This window comes from Monodelphis domestica, chromosome 3, assembly GCF_027887165.1.
Source record: "Monodelphis domestica isolate mMonDom1 chromosome 3, mMonDom1.pri, whole genome shotgun sequence".
In the NCBI taxonomy this organism is placed as follows: Eukaryota; Metazoa; Chordata; class Mammalia; order Didelphimorphia; family Didelphidae; genus Monodelphis; species Monodelphis domestica.
This window is the reverse complement of record NC_077229.1, coordinates 514,359,249-514,376,962: the sequence shown is the minus strand read 5'-3', so window position 1 is coordinate 514,376,962 and position 17,714 is coordinate 514,359,249. Positions and strand designations below refer to the sequence as shown.

Below are 17,714 nucleotides of genomic sequence, written 5' to 3'. Positions count from 1 at the left end.
TCTTCAGAGGTCAGGGAAGCCCAAGTTCCAACACCCCTCCCTCACAGACTGCTGGACTTTAATCCAATCAAAAGCCTCCAGAGGACAGGGAAACTCAAACTCCAACACTCCTCCCCCACAGACCTCACAGAGAGCTCTCCTGACAAAGCTCCAAGAGGGGAGACTGTCAGAAAATCCCAAAACCAAAAAAAAATGAGAGGAGCAAGAGCACAGACAACTACGGGGAGAAAAGAAGGGATAAATATGAGTAAACAACAGAAAAAGAAAAAAGAAATTACAATTGGCAGCTCCTATACAGGCAACGAACAAAGAGCAAATGGAACAGAGGAGGAGCCAAGCAATAAAATAGAAATCCAAGTGAATTGGATACAGGCTTTGGAAGAACTCAAAATGCAATTCAATTAAGAGAGGCTGAAGACAATTGGGAAAAGAATTTAAAAACTAGGATAAGTCATCTGGAAACAGAAAATAGTGTCTTGAAAGCCAAAATCAACCAGCTTGAAAATGAGGCAAAGGAGATGAAAAATGAGGCAAAGAAGATGAAAGATGAGGCAAAGGAGATGAGAGATGAGGTAAAGGAGATGAGAGATGACCTCCAAAGAAAACCAGACCAGAAGGAGAAGGATGACCAAAAGGCCATGGATAAAATCCAATCTTTAAGAACCAGAATACAACAACTAGAATTAAGTGACCTCACAAGGCAGCAGGACACTATAAAACAAAATGAAAGGAATGAAAAAATTGAGGAAAATATGAAGCATCTCATTCACAAAACAGAAGATTTAGAAAATCATTCGAGGAGAGACAATTTAAGAATCTTTGGTCTACCAGAAGACCATGACAAAAGAAAAAGCCTGGACATAATACTACAGGAAATTATTCAAGAAAACTGCCCCCATATTCTAGAACAAGAGAGAAAAGTAGAGATTGAAAGAATACACAGATCACCTTCTGTACTTAATCCCCAAGTGACAACACCCAGGAATGTTATCACCAAATTCAAGAACTACTAGATGTAATAATTAAAATGGTTGGGTGTCATAAACTGTAGTGATTAAAATAGTGGAAGACTTAAATTATAGTAGATAAAAGAGTGGATGAGTAAATTGTGTCCACAGAAAATATGTTTTCACTATAGTGTTTTGTTTTAAATCGAATATAAGGTGGTTGCCAGGGAAATATTCCCAATTATTAAAATATACCCAAGATAGCTGTGGTTTTATAGAGATTTTAATTAATACAAATGTGGAATTAAAGAAAAGGAGAGAAAGAATAAGAAAGGAATAAGTATGAAGGGCCTTAAGCCAACATGGCCTAGACATGAGTCTTAAGAGAGAGATCAGTCAGTCCTTAATCACTCACCACAAGATCTGTCCAAGCAAGGATTCAGAGGGACAAGTCTCCTCAGAGGGAGTTCCAGTCAGAATCAGCCTCCTTCAGACTGTCTTCAGAGCCTCCTTAGAGAGTCTTTCAGAGCTCTCTCCCAACAGCCTCCTTAGAGACTGTTTTTAAGAGACTGTTTCTTACTTTCTCAGATTTCTCATCTCCTTGTATAGGGAATTTTCTCCTATGTCACCTCCCCTAAGTTCTCCCATCTACCAATCACAGTAGACGTTTTTCAAAGGACAGACCACTCTTAGTTCACACCTAAGAAGGTATAAATTTTTGAGTAATTCACACCAGGGAAGCTCTGAGTAAGTTTCTCAGCTCTTTGTTCCTTGTAAATTCACAAATTGCCTGACCTTTATAGGTACTTATCTTAAGAACTTTTTGCCTTATTATAAGTATGGGTTTAAGTACTTTTCATTGTTCAGAAAAGAATTTACAACTTTATCTTCCCCTAGGGCAGACTTAAGTAGATGAAGTAGAGTTCTCACATTCCTGATCTAAGTAGAGTTCACTGTCCAAATGGGGAATGGTCTTAATCCAATCTTATGAAGTAGGGTCTGGGAATTTTTAAGGTTCACACAGACAAAAGAAAAAATATTACAAGCTGCCAAGAAGTCATTCAGATACCATGGAACCACAGTGAGGATAATGCAGGATCTGGCTGCATCTACACTGAAGGACCAAAAGGCATGGAATATGATATTCTAGAAAGCAAGGGAACTAGGTCTACAGCCAAGAATCAACTACCCAGCAAAACTGACTATATTCTTACAGGGGAAAGTATGGTCATTCAACAAAATAGAAGAATTCCAAGAATTTGTAAAGAAAAGACCACACCTGATCAGAAAATTTGATGTCCAAGCACAGAACTCAAGAGAATCATCAAAAGATAATTTAAAAAGAGGGATAAATGCAAAACAAAACAAAAACAAAACAAAAAAATTTTAAGAGACTCAATAAGTTAAAATGATATGTATCCCTATAAGAAAAGAGGTCATTGGTAACTCTTAAAAATTGTTATTATCACCGGGGCAGCTAGAAGAATTACACTTAGAGGGAACAGTGACAAACTGTATAGGATGAAATAACAAGACATAAATAGGTATATAGATATATGTATGCATTAATACATATATGTGTGTGTGTGTATATATATATATGTATATATATATATATATATATATATATATATATATATATATATATATAGAGAGAGAGAGAGAGAGAGAGAGAGAGAGAGAGAGAGAGAGAACTCGATCTAAAAAAGAGGTTAATAAAAAAGAAATGGGAAAAGAAACAAAAGGGGATAAATTTATATGTCACAAAGAAGCTCATGGTGGGAGGGGGGAGAACATAAATACAATGGAAGGGTAAAGAGGTTGGAGATAGGAAATACTCAACTCTTATGTGCATTGAAATTGACCCAAAGAGGGAAGAACAATCCAATCCATTGGGGCAGAGAATAGATTTGCGCCCTATAGGGAAGTAGAAGAGTAAGAAACGGACTGGTGGGGAGGGAAGCAGTACAAGGGAGGGAGAAGGTGGGGGTAGTTTTAAAAAGACTGCAAAGAAAATAAGGGGGGGAATTAGAAGGGAGGGTGGTATAAAGGGAAGTAAAATGAGGGTGGGGACTAGGGGGACTGATTTAAAATGAACATTGGTATAGAAGGAAATAGTGAAAAAGAAAAGGCAGGACTAGGAGTAGAAATCAAAATGCTGGGAAATACACAGCTGGTAATCATATTTCTGAATGTGAATGGAATGAACTCACCCACAAAATGCAAGCAAATAGCAGAGTGGATTAGAATCCAAAACCGTACCATATGCTGTCTACAAGAAACACACATGAGGAAGGTAGATATGCATAGAGGGAAAGTAAGAGGATGGAGCCAAATCTATTGGGCATCAACTGATAAAAAAAAAAGGCAGTAGTCACAATCATGATATCTGAGAAAGCCAAAGTAAAAATAAATCTAGTTAAAAGAGATAGGGAAGGTAATTACATCCTGATAAAAGGCAGTATAGACAATGAGGAAATATCAGTACTCAACATATATGCACCAAATGGCATAGCATCCAAATTTTTAAAGGAGAAACTAGTGGTGCTCAAGGATGAAATAGATAGAAAAACCATACTAGTGGGAGACCTGAACCTTCCTCTATATGAACTAGATAAATCAAACCAAAAAATAAATAAGGAAGAGGTAAGAGAAGTGAATGAAATCTTAGAAAAATTAGAGTAAGTAGATATGTGGAGAAAAATAAATAGGGACAAAAAGGAATACACCATCTTTTCAGCAGCATATGGTACATTCACAAAAACTGACCATGTATTAGGGCATAAAAACATTGCAAACAAGTGCAAAAGAGCAGAAATAATAAATGCAACCTTCTCAGATCACAATTCAATGAAAATAATAATTAGTAAGGGTACATAGTGAGGTTAATCAAAAATTAATTGGAAATTAAACAATACGATTCTCCAAAACTGGTTAGTTAAAGAACAAATCATAGAAACAATTAATAATTTCATTGAAGAAAATGACAATGATGAGACATCCTTTCAAAACCTATGGGATGTGTAAACCTAAAAATTTCTTAGACTTATAAATGTTGGAAATTTCACCATTGGGAAATTTCATACTTGAAAAATTTCCTATTGAGAGTGGGAACTCTATTGGAATGTGAACCCCATTGGCATGGGAGGTTCCTCCTCCTCCCTTCTTAAGATTACTTTAGGACAGAAACCTTTTGCTGAACAATGGAAAGGGCTTTGACCTATGCTTAAGCATAGAACAGGAATTTCTTTGAGTCATGATTGATTTTAGAATTGATACAATGGAGATACTTGGAATGACAGAACCAGGTCTTGGAAATTGCAATCTCCACCCTACTCAGTCCTAACAGTATTTAGGAAGGGCTGCAGCATAGATCAAAATTTAATTATTCCAATCTCTACCCTACTCAGGGTAACAGGATTTAGGAAGGGCTGTAGCAAAAGATCAAGATTTAATTATTTGAGAATATGACCTTCAACAAACATGTGCAAAGCCACAGACCTCTGGGCAGTCCTGGGTTAAGCTAGAGCCACCATTGGCACAGGGAGACATGGACAGTGATTGGTAGATGTGAGAACTGAGGGGAGGGAACTTGGATGGTTTCCTTAAAGATAGAGGGGTCTGAGGACTGAGGGTGGGTTGGAGAGTTTTGGCTCTGAGTGGTTGGAGAGGTGCTCTGAGAAGCTTGCTCTGAAGGAAGCTGGAGGTGGAGGCCCCTGAGACTGTTTCTCCATTTTGGTCACGTGAGTAATAGGGACTGATCTCCTTTCTTTGCCCCAGCTATCTAAGGGCTTGGGCCTTTTGGCCCAGCCTAAACAGAAGGGGTATTTAAGCCCTATTCCCTTCTCTCCCCTTTCTCTCTCTCTCTCTCTCTAATTCCTTTCTTCCTCCTGTTTGTAATTAAACTCTATAAAAGGTTGACGGCTGACTTGAGTTTTCATTTAGGAATTACATAGCTGAATTCCTTGGCGACCTTAAATTAATATATATCAGTCTTTTAAAGTGATTTCCTTGTCACAGATGCAGCCAAAGCAATGGAAATTTATATCCTTGAATTCATATATTAACAAATTAGGGAGGGCAGAGGTCAATGAATTGGGCATGCAAATTAAAAAATTAGAAAGTGAACAAATTAAAAATCCTCAGATGATGACTAAATTAGTGATCCTAAAAATCAAAGGAGAAATTAATAAAATTGAAAAGTCAAAGAACTATTGATTTAATAAATAAGACTAGAAGCTGGTACTTTGAAAAAAACAAATAAAATAGACAAAGTACTGGTCAGTCTAATTAAAAAAAAGGAAAGAAGAAAACCAAATTGACAGTATCCAAGATGAAAAGGGAGACCTCACCTCTAATGAAGAGGAAATTAAGGCAATTATTTAAAACCATTATGCCCAGTTATATGGCAACAAATATGGCAATCTAGGTGATATGGATGAATACTTACAAAAATATAAATTGCCTAGACTAACAGAGGAAGAAATAGATTACCTATACAACCCCATATCAGAAAAAGAAATTGAACAAGAGATCAAAGAACTCCCTAAGAAAAAAATCTCCAGGTCCAGATTGATTCACAAATGAATTCTATCAAACATTCAAAGAACAACTAATCCCAATATTATACAAACTATTTGACAGAATAAGCAAAGAAGGGGTTCTACAAAATTCATTTGATGACACAAATATGGTACTGATCCCAAAGCCAGGCAGGTCAAAAACAGAGAAAGAAAACTATGGACCAATCTCCTTAATGAATATAGAATCAAAAATCTTAATTAGGACACTAGCAAAAAGATTCCAGCAAGTGATCACGAGGGTTATTCACTATGACCAGGTAGTATTTATACCAGGAATGCAAGGATGGTTCAATATTAGGAAACCCATACACATAATTGACCATATTTTTTGTCAGCAAGCTGACAAAAATCACATGATTATCTCAATAGATGCAGAAAAAGCCTTTGATAAAATACAGCCCCCATTCCTATTGAAAACACTAGAAAGCAGTAGAAGAGAAGGGCCTTTCCTAAGAATTACAAACAGTATATATCTAAAACCATCAGCAAACATCATCTTCAATGGGGATAAACTCAAAGCCTTCCCAATAAGATCAGGAGTGAAACAAGGATGTCCATTATCACCTCTATTATTTAGTATTGTACTAGAAACACTAGCAGTAGCAATTAGAGAAGAAAAAGAAATTGAAGGTATTAAAATTGGCAATGAGGAGACCAAGCTATCACTCTTTGCAGATGACATGATGGTCTACTTAAAGAAACCTAGAGAATCAACCAAAAAGCTAGTGGAAATAATCAACAACTTTTTCAAAGTCACAGGATCCAAAATAAACCCACATAAGTCATCACCATTTTCATACATCTCCAACACATCTCAGCAGCAAGAATTAGAAAGAGAAATTCCATCTAGGTCTTTGTTCCTGTGGGGTAAGGGGTGAACATAAGGCAACTTAACAAAATAGCAATACCTCAAAGGAAATCATACTAAGATAAAATCTCATATCGGGAAAGAGAATCTCAGTATTTTATCTTTACTGGAGATAAGAATTTTAGAATTGTAAGGGAATTAAGATCATCCAGACCATCTTCTTCATTTTACATGTGAGGAAAATGGGCCCCAAGAAGTAAGTTGACTTTGCTAAGGCCACCTAGCTGCCAAACAGGCAGAGAGAAGCCAAGAACTCTTGGCAGTACTAAGTTTAATTCCAGACTTCCATCAATGTGCGATGACACACATACTTTTGTTTAAATGTAGAATTTTCCCCCCAGAAGAAAATGTAGATTCTGAATAGGTGCCAAGTAAGATTTGAATTCTCTGAGAGTAAAATGCATTGTTTTTTGTATTTTGTAGAGACATCTAAAAATTTGTCAGGGAATGCTCATTGCTTTCAAGATTATTGATCAATGTGCTGTAATGAACTTGAACAGTCTAGGTTAAGTTCCATTGGCAGGTGGAATATTAGGAATTCACCTGAGAAGTTTTCTGTGTGAAGGTAGGATGACATTTCTGATAGGAGGGTAAGAAAGAGTTAATAAAATAAAGTACCTTTAGAGAACAGTTTTCTATATGCTAGCATGATCCAATTCCATTTCTTCTCATGCATCCTGAGTTTATAATCATATTTTAGGTTAAGCATTATAGAGTTTGCTCAGATGGCTGGATCAATAGGAAGACATATCCAGGGGTCTTTAAAAAATGCAAATAGATAGTTGATGAATTTACTTTTCATTTAAGTGGAACTGTTTCCATTCCTTTTTTGTTATTAAATTTATTTGTCCGTTTTGATGGATAACTCTGTAATTCTTCAGCCTCTGGGATACAAGTGCTGCTAGCCAAAATCTATCTTCTCCATTTAACAGTTATAAAATCACTATTATTTCCCCACTTGTACAAAGCTAAGCACATTTTAAGAGAAAGTATATCCAGAAAGATGCCAGAATAGTTCTTTTGAGCTTCTTTGAGGCAATTTGGAGGTATAAATTACAAAGGGCCCCAAAGTAGGGGAAATGGCTTTCTCCTTGGACGTGGTATGCTAAAGATTGTGGACAAATCAGTTCCTCGTCTCAGATTATCTTGGGATCTTTACTGGAGAAAAGGGTTTCTTTTTTCTGAAATCTAAAGAATCTTTCTTTATAGAGGAAAACTCTAAGCTCAATCAGTTAATCAACAAGCCAGGCCCCCTGACCTTAGGAACCTTGGGAACAGTATCCCCTCCACCAGACCTGCTTTCAGTTCTGCCTTTGAAGCCGTCAGGGAAGGAGAAATCATTGTGGACCTACTTTCCTCCCAACCACCACCACCACCAAATGTGGGCCAACGGCCACCAACAGGCAGATAAGCTATAGGAACCAGGGGAGCAGCAAGCCCTCCCTCATTCATCCTGCTTCCAGCCCCATCCTCCCAGCTAGCATCTGTGAAGCAGCTCCTGCAGAGTTCCATGTTCAAAACTGAAATCATTATCTCCTCCCTCAGTCCTCCCAAGCTCTAAACTTCCACAGAAGTGTTGAGGGAAATTCTCTCCTTCCAGTCCCTCAAGCTCACAGCCTAGGTGGCATCCTCAGTGCCTCACCAGCTCCCAATTCCTCATATCCATTCTCTTGCCAAGAACTGTAGATTTCACCTTTGAAACTTCTCTCTAGGGGTCCCCCTTTTGCTATAGCCCACCAGTGGGTCTGCTTGCCTTAAGTCTCTTCCCATTCGGCCACCAAAATGATTTGCTTAAGCATTGGTCTGACTATCGCACACACACACACACACACACTCACGCTAAATTCCAGTGGTTCTCCACACTAACCTCCAGGATCAAATACAAAACAGTGTTTGGCATCCTCAAAATCTTGTATAGCCTCACCCCCTCCTCCCTTCCTTCCACATACTCTTTGATCTAGTGATACTGGCCTCTTTGCTGTGCCACAAACAAGACACTCCATTTATCTGCTGTAAGCATATTTTCTGTCTGTCCCTCCTGCCTAGAAAGCTCTCCCTCCCCCCCTCTACCTTCCCTGGCTTCCTTCAAGCTCCCATTTTCAACAGGAAGCTTTTTCCAATCTCCCTTAATTCTAGTGCCTTCCCTCTGTTAATTATTGCCTTTTTATCCTATATGTAACGTGTGTGTATTTTTTTCTTATTTTCTCTCCCATTAGGTTGTGAGTAACTCAAGGGCAGGGATTAGCATTTGCCTCTTTGTATCTCCAGTGTTTAGCAAGTTCTTGGCACATAGTAGATTCTTAATAAATATTTATTGACTAAATATTTACTAAGTGAAAAGAGGTTAGCCATCCCCACCAAGTGCCTCCTACAGAGCTGGTAAACCAATCTCATTGAAGCTGCAAGGCATCCTGAGGGAGAGGCATGGAATGGAAAGGGACAAAGAAGTCAAACCACCAATGTCACCTTGACCACTATCTCCCCTGAGAATTCAGTGGAATCAGTTCAGGATTGTGAATTCAAGAGCCTTAGGAATAGCAATATTTCCAGTCCAGGGGCCTGAGGAATTATTGTGGGAAGCAATTTCTGAGGAGATGCAACCTAACAATTATTTCTGCTGGTCCCTCACCCATCACTGCTAAAAAACCCAGAAATGGAAAGAAGTTCTAGCCACCCAAATCATTGACATTTATTTTCCTTCCTTCCTTCCTTCCTTCCTTCCTTCCTTCCTTCCTTCCTTCCTTCCTTCCTTCCTTCCTTCCTTCCTTCCTTCCTTCCTTCCTTCCTTCCTTCCTTCCTCCCTTCCTTCCTTCCTTCCTTCTTTCCTTCCTAGTTTTCACAAAATTTTTTGCTAAATAGTGAATTCTAACAGATGAGAAAACTAATATCCAGAGAGGTTCAGTGACTTGCCCAAAGCAACACAACTGATCTTCCAGTGGCTAAATTGGGACTTAGATCTCTTGACAGCTAGGGGTCAACAAGTAAAGAGGGGCCAGGATTCTTATCCCAAGAACCTTGGGAATAGTATTCCCCAAACTACCAGATCTGATTCTGGCTCAGCCTTTGAAGCCATCAGTGAAAGAGAAGAAGAGAACCACCTTCCTCACAACCATCAGCAACACTGTTGATCACCAAAAGATGTTTAAGCATAGGCTCCCTGAGAGTGGTGCCACTTCCTCCCCGTCCTACTTCCAACCCAGCCCTCCCAGTTACTCTCTGTGGAGCAACTCCGGTGGAGTTACATGTCCAAAACTTAACTTATTTTCATACCTAGGATCCTATGCTGGCTCCTATGCTGGAGCCAACTCATACCAGCTTGGAAGAGTGGATTGCTAAATTTTCCATGTGAGCATTTATGCCTTGGAAATGGGTGAACATTACAAATCAGGGATTGATTTTTTGTGTTGATTTCTAAACTTAAGAAATTGATGTAAAAAGAATAATGCACTTGAAATGTTGACATGTCTTATGTAAAAAAATTTTTTCCAGCAAGCCAGTTATTAAACATTTACCTACCCCAGCTAAAGAACATAATATATAGAGCTAAAACAGTAGGATCTTTAGAGTTTATGTAATCTTATCCCTTTATTTTATATTAAAGGGAAACCATGACCAGAGTAGAGACAAATTTTTCCAAGATCACACAGGACATAAAGAGCAGAGCTAGAATTTGAACTCTGCTCCTGAAAGCCAGTGCACTCTTTCTGCTGCCTCATGATGTCTCTTTATTCTATGAGAAGATAAAGAGCAAAACAAGGTACTAACTAATTGGTAAATTCCAAATTAATGGTACTCAGAGTATTTTAGAAGTTCAGAGATCACTACAGTCTGGAGAGATCTAGGAAACTATTTCTTTTAGTCCAGAATGCTAGTTTTATCAGTATAGTGGAATCCCTGATAAGGAACTTCATGTTATTCAGTCATTTTTCAGACCTGATCAACTCTTTATGACAGGGTTTCTTGGCTGAGATACTGGAGTGTTTTGACATTTTTCTTCTCTAGTTAATTTTATAGATGAGGAAACTGGTGTAAACAAGGTTAAGGGACTTGCCTAGATCACAGTTGTGTGATAGGTTGTGTGATCTGAGGCCAGATTTGAACTCAGGAAGATGGGTGTTCCTGATTCTAGATTCTGCACTCTGTGCAATATAGGAACCTAGCTGTGGAAAACTGTCCAATGATGCAAATCAGCAACTTTTCTGCTATTTATAGCCCCTGTGGTTCAGTTGTTTTTTAAATCATTTCCCATTCTTCTTTGCCCTATTTGGTTTTTTCTTGACAAAGATATTGGAGTATTTTGCCATTTCCTCCTCCAGCTCATTTTACAGATAGAGAAACTGAGGCAAACTGGGTTGGGCGACTTGCCCAGAGTCACACAGCTATTAAGTTTCTGGACTCAGATTTGAACTCATCTTCCTGACTCAGGCCTGGTGTTCTGTCTACTGTGCCACCCAGCTCAGATATGGCTAATAAACATCGAAGGCAGGGTCCCAACATAGCCAGATCTTTTCTAAGTTCAAGTTTGATTATCTTTCCATTATACCACACTCCCCAGAAATGAAACAAAACAAAACAGAACTTAGACAAAAGAGGTGAGGGGAAAGCATCCCAGATAACAGGGTGAGGAAGCAGCAATGAGTGTGGCGTGTTGGGGAAACAGATTGTAGTGCGGTTTGATCGCAGTGGAAGGTTTGTTTGTGGGAACGGTGGGGAAATAAGATTAAGAGTTTGGGGCAGGCTGAAGAAATGTGCCTTCTATTCTTCAGAACTTGGAACACTGAAATGATGTGATGAAAGAAACTTTTAAGGAGATTACTCTGGCAGAATTATGAAGAATCGTTGGAGAGGGAAAGGACTTGGGGCAGAAGTCAGTTAATAGGCTATTGCAATAAGGGGAGGAGGGGAGAAAAGTTCTTGTTACAGTATTAGCTGGGAATGTGGTTGTCCCAGGGAATAGATCCCAGAAAAACATAAAATTTGAGGAAAGGTTCACACCCAGGTTCATCTTGGGGTGAGTCAGGGACCTGATTTGTCCCAGTTCCATCCAGATTAAGATTCAATTCTCCCACTGCCCAGTGATCCCCAAGACTCATTTCCCCCAGAATTTCCCCCATATTGATTCTCACTTCTGATAGAGGGGCACTTTAAGGAACTGCTATTCATTTCTCCATCAAGAACTTATTTTGGTCTATTCTAGCACGTCTAGCAAAGTCCAACATGTCTTGTTGGCAGCTGGCTGATCATTTCCTGCATCTGTTGTTTGGCTGTTGTCCAAATAGAGCCTTTCCCCCAATCAAAGCAATGTGAATGGTTATTTTTCTCTATCAGTTTCAGGCCATTACCATTGAAGGTAGCAAGAAGTCCATCAGAGAATCTTAGTAGAGGTCCTCAAATCTCTTTGTACAGTGTTTGAGGACCTGGGAATAATGATGTCCCAGCCATCTCAGCCCCCTTCCAGCAATCTCCAGCAGTACTGATGTGCTATCAGTGCTAGAAAAGAATTGGGAAAGCCAAAGGTTCTTGGGATGCTCAAGGACTGGGCTCTGCACCCTTTCACAATCTAGGAGGGAATAAGACCCAGAAAGTTAGAAACAAGAACTTGAGTGAGATGGCGGATAGTTTTGGGGGAGGGAGGGTATAACTGTTTAAATATAGTAAACTGGTAAAAAGTACAGTAAACAACTTTGTTAATTCATTAACAAGGATCTGGGGATCAGCACCACTTTTTGAGGTGCTTCTAGGCTGCTTTTCTTAAATTTCTCAGATTATAGGATTATTGACTTTAGAACTGACAGGGACCTAAGCTATCATATAATCCAATCACCTTCTTAGTTCCTCAGGAAACTGAGACCCAAATTGGCTAAGTGACTGGCCCAGGAGAGCAAACCCAAGCTTGGAAATGTCAGAGGTAAGATTCAATTCTAGGTCTTGCTGAGTCCATTCAGTAGGTTTTGCCCTCCATTCCACAATTCAGCTTTTAGTTATATAATATCTTGTATTATTTATTAATTTTTCAATGAATGATACAATTTGTTACATTCTTTTCACTGGCAATTAGATTGTAAACTCTTTGAGGGCAGGGGTCATGTCACACTTCAAAGCACCTAGCTTGATGCTTAGGTATTCAACAAATAGCTTGCCTTTGTGGTAGGGAGGCTCTGTGCTTAAAAAAAAAAAGGATGATGACTACAGGTTCTTTCCAACACAGTCACACTAGTGTCAGTTGTATATTAAGAAAATATAGCCCAAAGATGTCACATCATGACAACTAAATTATTGAAGAAGAGCAATGGGATATAAAAGGGAGGGAAGGAAGTGAAGGAAAGAAAGAAAGAAAGAAAGAAAGAAAGAAAGAAAGAAAGAAAGAAAGAAAGAAAGAAAGAAAGAAAGAAAGAAAGAAAGAAAGAAAGAAAGAAAGAAAGAAAGAAAGAAAGAAAGAAAGAAAGAAGGAAAGAAGGAAAGAAGGAAAGAAGGAAAGAAGGAAGGAAGGAAGGAAAGAAGGAAAGAAGGAAAGAAGGAAAGAAGGAAAGAAGGAAAGAAGGAAAGAAAGGAAAGAAAGAAAGAAAGAAAGAAAGAAAGAAAGAAAGAAAGAAAGAAAGAAAGAAAGAAAGAAAAGAAGGAAAGAAGGAAAAAGGAAAGAAGGAAAGAAGAAAGAAAGAAAGAAAGAAGGAAGAAGGAAAGAAGGAAAGAAGGAAAGAAGGAAAGAAGAAAGAAAGAAAGAAAGAAAGAAAGAAAGAAAGAAAGAAGAAAAGAGGGAAAGGAAGAAGAAAGAAAGAAAGAAGAAAGAAAGAAAGAAAGAAAGAAAGAAAGAAAGAAAGAAAGAAAGAAAGAAAGAAAGAAAGAAAGAAAGAAAGAAAGAAAGAAAGAAAGAAAGAAAGAAAGAAAGAAAGAAAGAAAGAAAGAAAGAAAGAAAGAAAGAAAGAAAGAAAGAAAGAAAGAAAGAAAGAAAGAAAGAAAGAAAGAAAGAAAGAAAGAAAGAAAGAAAGAAAGAAAGAAAGAAAGAAAGAAAGAAAGAAAGAAGGCTTCAAGGACAGAAACAAGCTCCTGGGGAAGCAGTAGTAACGCCAATAACTGAAAAGTAGCCATCATAGCTTCCAGCTCTTGCCTACTCTGACCAGCAGGGATAGAATCTTGGAAAGCTGTGAAAGTTAGTAGAGAGTTTAGATTTGAAGTTGTCCAGGCTTGGAACCAGGGAGCCATCTTCATTTTTCCTTACCTCTCCCTCAGCCTTCCCTCTCTTGCACCTACATTATCAGTTGCCAAATCCTGAGGATTCTACCTCTTCAGTCTTTCTCCCATCCACCCCTTGACTTGTATTGGGGGACATCTTAGTTTAGACCCTGCTTTCCTATCGCTTGCACATCGTAACTACTTCCTAAACTGTCTCTGCCTTCCGTCTCAATTGGATTCCAAGCCGCACTCGCCACACCTTTGCCAAAATAATCTCCCTAAGGCACAGGCCTGACTATGCCCATCAGGACTCAACCTTTCAGGGTTCCTTAGTGGCAGTGAGATCAAGTGTGAAATCTTTCCCTTCTCATTCAGAGCCTTCCACAATTTAGCTGCAACCTTTATTTCTAGCGTTCTTTCCCATTACTCTCCTTCATGCATTAAAACGGAATTACTGGCTGTTCCCTACCTTACCCTGTTCTCTCTTCTGCCCCATTACATTTGTTGCCTCCTTGCCAAGAACAGCTTCAATCAATCAGCAAATACATATTAAACCGCTGCTCTTTACTAGGTGCTATGCTAGATACTGGGGAACAGACAGAAAGACAATCTCTGTTCCCAAGCGGCTTGCATTCAATCAATCAATCAACATGTATTAACCACCTACTGTGTGCTAGGCACTGTGCCTCAAGCTAAGGTTACAAATAAGAAAAATAGAACATACCAACTTATATGGAGCTTATGTGTGGGGGGGTGGAAACATTGATACATATATATTTACAGAAGAAATATGGAAAGAATAATTACAAAGGAATTTATTTATTTTTTTAAACCCTTACCTTCCGTCTTCGAGTCAATACTGTGTCTTGGTTCCAAGGCAGAAGAGTGGTAAGGGCTAGGCAATGGGGGTCAAGTGACTTGCCCAGGGTCACCCAGCTGGGAAGTGTCTGAGGCCAGATTTGAACCCAGGACCTTCCATCTCTAGCCCTGGCTCTCAATCCACTGAACCACCCAGCTGCCCCTACAAAGGAATTTAGAATCTTCTCCCATATCCTTTCCTCCTAGATTAGAGGGGGAGGTGTTAATTTTTTTGTCTCCTACTTTGGCAACTAGTGAAATCAGTGGATCCTCTTTCAGAGTAACGTTTTTGTGGTAATCAAAGGAAATGCTGTATTTCAATAAAAGGTGTGTAAAAACCAAAGGTGTCATTTTTTCTATCCAAAGCAATTGATACCTTGAAATCTGTCAGTTGCCCCACAATGAGATCCTGGATCCAGCTCGGCTCTCCCCGCTTCCTTCTCCCACCCTCCCAGCTAACAGAGCTTTCCTGAGTCACAAACCCCTCTACATTTGACGCCTGCTTCTTTCATGGGGCTTTCCCTAGAGCCTTCAGTTGCTCCTTAGGCCTGGCTTTCCATCCAGGGAGTCACCCGGCTGCCCCCTTCTCCAACTCTTGACTGAAGCTCCAGACTTTGCAAGGAAGCCGTACAAAGAAAATGCCTTCTTCTCCCTTTTTCTCTTCGGTTGCTGACAGAGAAATCGGTCCTGTCAGGATGGGCCCCTGACCTCCCTCGCACACCGCTGGCTCGCCTCAGCCAGCTTCCAGGGCTGCAAGCCGCCGTTGCTGCGTCTACACCACAGGTGTCATGGCAGTGTGACAAGCGGAGGAGCCGGACTTTTCTCTTGTGGAGGGGCAGGGCGGGGAGAGGTTCTACCATTTCATCCTGGGTGTCTGTTTCAGAGTGACGTGCTTACAGGTCCCTCTAGTGACTGCTGTACTTCTGAGTCGAGTCCTCTTGCAAGCCAGTGTTTGGGTCAAATGCCAGAACCCAGGAAACTGGGAATAGTCAGCAATTTGTGAGTTTGTAGAAGAAACCAGGTTACACTGCATGGAGTATTGAGCCCCCCCAGTGCTGGGAACTATTGCTCTTTGGACTTGATATACACGAGTCAAAACACTGGACCAAGGAAGAAGCTAATGGTGAGCTCTCTTTAAAATGAGGCAGGGGGGCAGTTGGGTGGCTCAGTGGATTGAGAGCCAGGCTAAGAGATGGGAGGTCCTGGGTTCAAATCTGACCTCAGTCACTTCCCAGCTATGTGGCCCTGGGCAAGTCACTTGACCCCCATTGCCTAACCCTTACTGCTCTTCTGCCTTGGAACCTGGGAACATAGTACTGATTCTACAGTGGAAGGAAAGTGTTTAGAAATTAAATAAATAAAATAAAAGGAGTCAGTGACAGCGGGAAGATGCTGGAATAGGACAGATGACCTCACATTCTGAATTCTGTCCCAAGTCATTAAAAATAGTGCCTCTGAGTGAATTTTAAAGTGACAAAGAGCTACACGTTGGGGAGAAACAATGTCCAAAGTAAGACAATTTGGAATGAATGGGGAAGGCTTTGGGTTGGCAGTCTGATGACCAAATAGACCGACAGCAGAGCATAGGTGCAGCCTCAACTTCAGATCCTTCAGTCAACTGACTGCTGAGTTTTTTTAAGTATTAGGCTGTGACAGCCAAAGAGGACGAGCAAATACACACAAGTGAGCGGCCCCTGGGAGGTCTGAGTTCCTGATTGTGGCTCCAGAAACAAGCCTTGAAACACGCCCCCCCCATAATTTTGATTATATGTAAATATAAAGACTTGTTATTCAAGGCATACCAAAGCATGTATACACCATATATATTATCTGTCTCTCTTCTCTTTTCTTTTCTCTCTTTCTGTCTCTCTCTGTCCCTCCTCTCAAGTCATTCCCATATAGGTAAATGCTGAAAGGATAGGAAAAGTTTTTTTTTTTTCCAAGAAAGAATTGAAAACTATTAAAAATATTAAAAAATAGTTCAGATCAGTAGTGATGGGAGAAATTGCAAGGTAAGAAGATGCTTACAGCCTCTGGAGAAACCACAAGGAGTATGAGTGTTGACAGTGATAGCATTTCCAGGTCTGCAATATAGGAATTAGAAGATCCAAGAGACTAGGGAGCCCCAGAGAGCTCAACAAAAACTGTCTTAATAATAATAATAATAATAATGTCTCAACATTATTCCTCCATATACAGAGAGAAGATCCTGACACTAGTATAAAATTTACAATTAAAACATAGGTCACTGACAATAAAAGAAAAAAATTCTGAATGAGTAAGCAAAAGAGAAAGTACTTGACTTTAGATAACTTCTATGGAAATAAAGATCACAGTTCAAATTTGGAAGATAATGAAATTAAGGCATCCATTTCCAAAACTTCAAAGAAAAATATAAAATGGATACAAGCCTAAATAGAGTTCTTGGAAGAGCTTTAAAAAGACTTTAAAAACCAGACAAGGGAGGTTAAGGAAAAATAAGAAAGAAAAAAAGCTATGAAAGAAAAGTTAACTAATTGGAAAATGAGATCCAAAAAAAAAAAACCAAAGAAAAATAATTTGTTAAAAATTAAAAATGGTTTGGAGAACAATTTGGTACTATGCACAAAGAGCTTTAAAATAATGCCTATCCTCTGACCCAGTCTTACTACTGTTGGGTTTGCACCCCAAAGAGATAATAAGGGAAAGACTTGTACAAAAATATCTATAGCTGTGCTTTTTGTGGTGACAAAAAAATTGGAAAATGAGGGAATGCCCTTTAATTGAGGAATGGCTGAATAAATTGTGGTATCTGATGGTGATGGAATATTATTATGTTGAAAGAAACAACGAACTGGAGGGATTCCATGTGAACTGGAAAGATCTCCAGGAAGTGATGCAGAGTGAAAGGAGCAGAACCAGGAGAACATTGTACACAGAGACTGATACATTATGGCATAATTGAATGTAATACACTTATCTACTAGCAGCAATGCAATGACCCAGGTCAGTCCAGAGGAATTTAAGAGAAAGAACTGTGGGAACAGAGACGCAGAAGAAAAACATATTATCGATCATGTCATTTGATATGGATATGATTAGGGTTTTGATGCAAATATGAATAACATGGAAATAGGTTTTGAACAATGATACATGTCCCAGTGGAATTGGAAGCGGCAGAGGAAAGAGGTGGGATGGGGGTGGGAATCATGAATCATGTAACCATGGGAAAATATTCCAAATGAAAAAAGGAAAAAATAAGTTAAAATTGGTGGGAGCAGTTAGGTGGCTCGGTGGACTGATTGAGAG

At 39.3% G+C, this 17,714-nt stretch overlaps 1 protein-coding gene across 1 annotated transcript in view; it reads left to right on the top strand.

Moving 5' to 3' along the window:
• SNX18 (sorting nexin 18) overlaps positions 1 to 17,714 on the top strand; it is a 196,737-nt gene that overhangs the window by 54,522 nt on the left and 124,501 nt on the right. The gene's annotated exons all lie outside the window — the stretch shown is intronic.